The sequence below is a fragment of the Mus caroli genome, chromosome 13 (genome assembly GCF_900094665.2).
Source record: "Mus caroli chromosome 13, CAROLI_EIJ_v1.1, whole genome shotgun sequence".
In the NCBI taxonomy this organism is placed as follows: Eukaryota; Metazoa; Chordata; class Mammalia; order Rodentia; family Muridae; genus Mus; species Mus caroli.
In genome coordinates, this window is record NC_034582.1 from 5,266,639 (window position 1) to 5,274,907 (window position 8,269).

At 43.9% G+C, this 8,269-nt stretch overlaps 1 protein-coding gene across 1 annotated transcript in view; it reads left to right on the plus strand.

Moving 5' to 3' along the window:
- Positions 1-8,269, plus strand: part of Adarb2 (adenosine deaminase RNA specific B2 (inactive)) — a 540,557-nt gene that overhangs the window by 470,859 nt on the left and 61,429 nt on the right. The gene's annotated exons all lie outside the window — the stretch shown is intronic.

Sequence of the window (8,269 nt, forward strand, 5' to 3'; positions counted from 1 at the left end):
CTTCTCCTTCTCCTTCTCCTTCTCCTCCTCCTCCTCCTCCTCCTTCTTCTTCTGTTCTTTTGTTGTCGTTTTTCTTGTTTTATTAGACTTTTGTTTACATTTCAAATGTTATCCCCTTTCCTTGTTTCCCCTCCGAAAACCCCCTATCCCATTCCCCCTCCCTCTGCTCACTGACCCGCCCACTCCCACTTCCCTGTCCTGGCATCCCCAGCACTGGGGCATCGAGCACAGGCTCTCTTCATGGTGCCATGTCTCAGATTCCTTGCATGGCCCCTTCAGTCCTGAGCCATCAACTACAACTGAGGCTGCACCTTCACCAGTGGCCTTCCATGGCCTCTTATGGTGCCAAGCCTCAGCTCCTCTTCATGACTCCTTCATGCCTTCAAACCCAGTGCTACCTATGTGATTCTTACACTTTACCAAGTCCAGCTGCCACGTGTGGTACAACCTGGCCTATCTCTGGAACATGGCTTCTTTGAGCTTTCAGAAAACATGTCCCAGAAGATTTTACCTCAGTGATGCAAGTCTCTTCTTAATCATCACTAGTTTCTTAGCTCCAGCAAACTAGCATCAATCGTCCTAGTAGTCCCTTCTATCCTGGTCTCTAGAGCCAGAGCCATGTGGTTGAATCTGCTGAGTTCTGTTGCTTACTGGGGCTGAAACATAACCCACCTTGTTCTACGACATTATCACCAGCTTTCTGTTCTCCAACTCTTTCACTCCCTAAGCTTAGCTGTCCTGGAACTTGCTTCCCAGTATCCTGACCTAAGACACATTGCTTATATGAAGCATCATTTATAGAGATTATGGACACATTGGGGGTACACTCAGCTTTCAGGCCCCTTTGCAATGGGACATTCACTCTATATCCTATGAATCAAGAATTAATAAACTGGGAACCAAAATATCACAAATAGAATGTGACTCATCCCCAGGCTATAATGGGTGGCTTCTGCTCACTTATGCCAACCCATATTCACCCATGGGAACCAACATTCACAAGACTTGAAAACTAGCTTCTGCTTTGACACAAGCAGGATCTTCATCTGACGAGTGGGAGGACTGCATCTTACAGAACCCGAGAGTCCTCTGGCAGTATTCTGTATTTCTACTCTACAACCATAGGATGAGAGGCTTAAGAAAAACTTGTTTACTGGGAGGCTTCAATACATCTGTGTCTGTAGTAATCTCTTGCTTATATTTTCAATATCAAACTCTATTTTCCAATTCATAAAGAAATAATACCATTGAATCACTCCCTGTCGTATTTGAGGGAGGGGAGAAATGACAAAAATATCTTCTGTTCTCCCCAGATTGAAACTGCCACCCTTGAACCTGGCTGATCCTAATAAAAAATGTTTAGAGTTTTCATGCTAATATCTAATTCTTGAGCATCTAATTTTCACTTCTTCTGGTTCTTACTTTCCAATCCTTTTGTTTCATGCCTTATCACCTTCTCCCTGAGTTCTTTTTTCTCTCCATTTCTCTGGCATTTACTCCCCACTGCACAACATCTATGCTTTATACTGTTGTGGCGGTCCTCAGCCTGTTACCTAAGCCTCCTCCCTCTGCTCATTCTTGAAGCTTCACTGGACCCACCCAGAAACAGCAATGTCATTGTCCTGGTCAAAAGGTTCCTTAGCAGCCTCATTGTCATCTAGAATGTAAAATCTAGCTAGCATCTGTCTTAAGAGTGGCATTCAAGACCATCTGCCAAGTGGATACTTGCCTTCTGAGCTTAATACCTAGCATTTTGTTTACAAATCTCCCACTGGTACCAAAATAAACTTATCATTAGCAGAGAGAGAGAGAGCGAGCATGTTCTTTATCCTGTCCACACCTTGTACACTATCTTCATACTACTCATGATATGCCATCTCTCAGGACCTGTTCAAATCCTGAATGAAGTTCTAATGAAAGCTTCCAAAATATGATTCTGTGTGTGAAATAGTAAGAGTCTCTCTCTCTCTCTCTCTCTCTCTCTCTCTCTCTCTCTCTCTCTCACACACACACACACACACACACACCCACACACACACACACACACACACCACATCTTATTTCAGACCCTCTGTCTTTATACTGTCTCCCCAAATATGTGCTAAAGGATGAGACTGTCTTAAGTGTCTTACGTCTCCAGTGTTACTTAGCTTTGTGCTGGCACATTGTGGGTAAGATTAATGAAAAGTGAATCAGCAAATAATGCATTTCTTGAGCCGCATAATTGTACTAAGTATGGCAGAGCCTGGAGTCAAGCAGCGTTAAGAATTAATGAGGGGCAAAGGGAAAGCAGCTTCTTTTTTTCCGACAGCTCTAATTTTCACAGAATCAAAAGAAGCCAGGGCCTCGGGAGCCACAGTGTCTACTATCAAACCGTAGTCTGAGCTAGATAGAGTACGTGTGTGCCAGCCATCCGAACACTGGAACACTTTAAGGAAGAGTTAGAAATATTAGTCTGCATCACTCAAAATACCTGCTTTAATGAAGCTAGAATCTGAAAATGCTTTCTCTATCAAGAGAATGTCCTCGTTAACTGTACCCCAACATTCCATGGATCCTGTTAACTCTTTCAATTAGAAAAATGGCCCCCAGGTACCCTGGGAGAGGTGGCTGACTGGCTTGGGCTTCTCCCCGCTGACAAGTGACTGTGAACTCCATCTTCAGGACCCCCAACCAGGAGGCAGCTCACCTAGGGAACAACTGAGCCAAGAGGATCTCTGGACCCAAGGAAAGCATGCCAGTTATGGTGTATAGTTGTTTTTAGCTTTCCCTGCAGGAAGAAAGTATAAGGGGTTTGACTGGTATGCTATATTCTACTTTTGTTCTTCTTGAAGCAGGGTAGCTGCTGGCTTGAGAACTAATCACGTCCTCAAAAGATCACTGAGAAACTAAATCCCACCACAGAGGAAGGGGACGGTAGAAAGACAGCATGTCCTGGACACCCAAGTCCTGGTAAGAATTCGAAGTCACCAGGAGCCAGGCAAGCGATAAACATAGGTAGGAGGCAGTGAGCCTGGCCCCCAACTTCTCTAAGGAGGAAAGAAAGGGGCAGACTCTGCTGTGGGTAGTGGACTGACCCTCTGCTAACTACAGCCAGAGCATACACACATGTCATTTGTGTCCTTCTTCCTTCCCCCACTCCTCAGGTTTCTCTCTGAATTCTCACAGTTTCATAATCTTCCCTTTGCTCCCTGTCTGGTCCTAGTTTTGTCCTGTAACAGAAGATGCAAGCTGGAGGGGAGGGGAGAAGATAGAAATAGAGGTCACTCAGGCTTCAGCATCTAGTCCTCACTGGAGCAACTCTCAACTTAGAACACGTCTGCATGAGTGCTTTGCAAGTCTCTCTGCACTGTTTGCACTCGGAGAAGTAAATCTTATTAAAAATGGAAGTCCTGCTCCACTGCGGGGGGGGGGGGGACAATTTACATATCATCTCTTTAAAGAAATGGTTCATACATAAATTTATCAAAGAATTTAAGAGTCCAGAAAAAAAAAATCTGAGGCTAAGCCAGCACTCTGCACAGACTCCACACCACACAGAATCCACACTTCAGCAAACAGCAGTGTGCACACGTACATAGCAGGGCTGGGGAGCATCCTGATCCCACCCCCTTGACTTTCAGTTGCAGGACCTTGAAAATTGAATTTGTATTGGACTCTCCCACACAGACTGACACAATCGCTCTAATTACAGTCTCCTAGGGAGCTTCTTCTTAGAGGATTTCATGGGAATTCTGGTTTCAGAATGTGTATATTCACACGTATCCATGCGGACAGAGGAATAATTTTGGATTCCTAGTTTTCTGGGGTCTCCCCAGACAGCGTTCATCCTTATAGTATTTTAAAGACCTTAAATTTAGGGTTTGTTTCCAAGGATTCCAGCATGCTGTTTTTGTTAACAACCTTCCTTTGGCTATGAGCAAATGGGCTGTGTCTTGTGAAAAGTGAGTCATGAAATGTCCAGGACTTCTTTTCATGCTAGTTAGACTATTTGTCAACTCCTAACAACTGATCAAATTTGGGTGGAAGGAGAAGGTAAAAGTTTGGAGAGAGCCATGGAAGAGAGTAGCCCCCGTTTTATAGGTCAGAGACTAGTTATTTAGGGAGCTTTATGTGCACTAATATGTGTGCCTGTGTGCGTGTGTGTGTGTGTGTGTGTGTGTGTGATATGTGCATGTGTGTGGTATGTACATGTGTGTGGTGTGTGTGTCTGTGTGCAGGGCTCTTTGTGTTTGTGTGTGTGGTATGTGTATATGTGGTGTGTGTGATGCATATGTCTGTCTGTGTATCTGTCAGAGGACAACCTCCAGTGTCAGTCCTAACTTTTCACATTGTTGGAAAGGGGGTCTCTTGTTTGCCCCTGCAGGCTAGCTGTCCTACAAGCTCCCAGGACTTCTCTGGTCCTCACTTCCTGGTTCACTGAAGGAGTGCTGGGGTTGCTTTTTGGGGTTCAAACTCAGAGCTGATCCTCATATCTGTACAACAAGCAGTGTGCCCATTGAGTCATATCTTCAACACCTTGAAGAGATTTTTGTTTAAGTAGCCATTGAGTAAGTGTAGCCTCAAAATGCTCTGCTCTCACCATGTATTGAGAGAATCTAAACCACAGTGATGATAACTGGAGGTATCTTACAAACTGCCTCCGGCAATCCTGACAGAGATGTTATAATTCTTTCCACTGGGCGCAGGCAGAAGCTCACTTTCACTGTTCTATAAATCATTCCACAAAAAAATGATATGCTTCTCGGGTTTTATAAGCCCTAAGCATCTGCAGTTGTACGACCCCTAAATAGACTAGCAAGGTGGGACATAACTTGCAGCTGCTCCCTTGGTGCCTCTATGCAACCTCACAGAGTTGGGGGGGAGATTCTCCTCTCAGACACAGAAAGGGCTGAGTGTGCTACCTGCTTCCTCCTGTCTATCCCTGTAGCTTCTGTGGGAGGAAGAAAGCGTTAGGACTTCCAATGTGAATCTCCCTGCACTTCCATTGTTATTATGAATTTGTGGCATTATTCTTAGGTGTAAGATTTGGGAAATAAAAATTTTATATAGACACCTAAAATCATATATACATATATATGTGTATATACACACATACATAGTATTTATTATATTAAATATATATTTACATATATGTACATGTATATGCATATACATGTTCATATATTATGTGATGCATGTATGATATATGTATATATACATATATATGGCTTTAGTTTTCTATATAAAAATAATTGGTATCTATATAATAATAGGTATCAATACATATACATATATATGTGACAAAAAATAAAATCGGAAATATCTAGGGAGAAAGAGGACAGTAATAGGAGTGGATGGGAACATGAAGGTAGGGCTTATAGAGAAACGTATCCAATGTACAATATTTGCTTGTATTAAAGTGCCCTTTGTATGAGCCAGATGATGGAAAGCAGAGCTGTGAAGTGATGTCTTCTGGGCCTGACATGGCCGTTGCACTATGAGCTCATAGCAGCTGTAGCCACCTGCACAAGAGTGGGTCCGTCAATATTCCATCATAGATGGGAGAGGGACTCAAGTGGGCTGGCGCCTCCATGACAAGCCATTGTCTTCCGTGGCGTGCCCACTGGTGAGTGCCCATGCTCCAGCAGATATCCATCTATCCATGATCAAATGAGTCTTAAAATAAACCAAAAACAAAACAAGAATACATGAAAGTGAGACAATGGATGCTTACCAAAAAAGGTGACGCTCATGAGGCTCAGATGATGAGAAGGAAGGGTGAAGAGATCAATGTAAGCAGGAAGTATTATAATATATGTATAAACAGTTGATCATTTTACATATTTCTTGTGTAGTTACAGTGCCATGTGCAATGAACATATACAAAGAGAAAAGACATTTAAAGATTCAAGACACACATACAGACACGTGCCCCTAAATCACACCCCACCCCCCACCCTGGAATGAGATCAGAGCCAAGTCCAGATCTCAAGCAGCTGCCATGGGCACAGTTAAAAGCTCCTTCTCAAGGATGCTGTCAGTTGTGCTAACCTCAGAGTGGGACTGGTCATTTTGTCTGCACTGACCATTTCATGCTGATATGGTCTGCAACCCTAAACAGGACAACCTACAGGAGGGGTTCTCCCTTCAGACATTGATTCCTCAGCCCTAGCCCCAGACTATGAAATGTAACCGTAGAGCAGACATGTTCTGAGCTTGACTCTGTGCCATGTCACAAGCCTTCATACTTCTGTGCCCTGGGCAACCTAAACAAAGACCCCATAGCTATATTCCACTTTCACCTTGCTCTCGAGGTACAAGATGTTCATAAAACACACACTCTTTAGTGTTCCAAACCACTGAGCCTTGTTTCAGCTTCAGGGTAGACCTCTACTGACATTTAAAGACATCAGTACTCTACTGAGTCAGTTACCTCTACTGAGGCACTAGACTTCAAAGGGCGGGTGTCCCCACAGTGTCCGAGTGTGCCAACTAAGACAAAAGTCAGGGGTCAGCAGGACTTAGAAGGGAAGCACATTCTGGATAGAAGGTGAAGGAATGAGGTCATCTGAATCCCACTACTCACACGGATCCTGAAAGCTGAAGGAAATAAAAGCCAATGTTCATAGACCACAAGTAGGCCCAGGTGTCTCCCCAGCATCTTGTATCTTAGTAACTTTTCCCATTGTTGTGGAAAACTACCTCACAAGAAGCAACATAAGAAAGGACAGGTTTGCTGTGGCCTACAGTTCCAAAGGCAAGAAGACATATTGGCAAGAGATGGCTGTTAATGCTGTGCCCATGGTCAGAAAGCAAACAGTGACTAGGAAATGCAGCCAGTTATGAAATGTCAATCCTGTCCCTGGTGAGCCACTTCGTCCAATGAGGATTTACCTCCTAAGTTTTCCACAACCTTCCCAAACAGCACTGCTACCTAGGAAGTGAGCTTTCAAAGGCATGAGCTTGTGACAAACAGATATTCAAATCACACTTAGGGCCACCTCTTCAAAAAAAATGCAAATGTGTCTGCAGGGCAGAGGCCAGGCTGGGACTCCTTCTTGGGCCCTCACTGTGTTCTGTGTCAAACACTTCCCAGTCGGTGACTCTCTCTCTCTCTCTCTCTCTCTCTCTCTCTCTCTCTCTCTCTCTCTCAAGATACAGCTGTCATTCTGGAGGGCAGGGACCTATGGGAAAACTTCTGGATGTTGAATTCATGTTGTTATGCCACACATGATTGAGAGCCCAACCTCTTAAAGTGTCAGCAGGAGCCCCTGCACTGGCTCCCTTTTCTCCCCCCAGAGATAGGTTTGCATGCAACTGTCACTTCTTTCTTTCTAATATCAATATTTCCACAGATTCTACAACAACAACAAAAAAATCCTTATGTCCTACCAGAACAGCAGCCACTGGGGCAAAACTCAAGGATGGCCATGCTGTTCCTAGTCCCGGCTCTCAGAATGATGTCTATCAAAACAGAACCTGACTTTTGCGTGGCTGTACAATTGTTCAATGAGAACAATTAAATGGGAGGAAATATTTATTTTTACTGTGGTTTGCGAGATTTCAGTCCATAAGACAGAGAATCTTGCATCTTAGTGGGCTAGGAAGTAAGAAAAGGGAACTATCCATATTTGTCTTAGTTATGATTTTACTGCTGTGAACAGACACCATGACCAAGGCAACTCTTACAAGGACAACATTTAATTAGGGGTAGCTCACAAGTTCAGATATTCTGTCCATTAACAGAAGCATGGCAGTGTCCAGGCAGGCATAGTGCAGGAGAAGCTGAGAGTTCAACATCTTGTTCTGAAGGCAAATAAGAGAAGACTGGTTTCCAGACAGCTAGGATGAGATTCTAAAATCCCACACCCACAGTGACACACTTTCTCCAACAAGGCCACACCTCCAAATAGTGCCACTCCCTGGGCCAAGAATATTCAAACCACCACAATACTCCACTTGCTTTTTCTTTACCCTCTTTTGTTCCATGAAGGTTCCCAGTCCAAAGGATGGTGCTATCACATTCAGAAAGAAACTTTCCCATCAGTTGGTCATTGTTGGAAACATAAATATACCCTGAGGCATGTCTAACAAGTCTCCTATATGGTTTTAAATATAGTCAAGTTCAAAATGAAGATTAATCACCATACTACCATGGATGTCACCATTTAAGCACCAAGACTGGTGTCTACAGGAAGGTTGAAAAGTCCTTTACGCTCTTCCGGTCAGAAAAGCACCGGGGCAGCTGGGGCGCAGGGTCGGCTGACACTCGCCAGCTACCCACAAC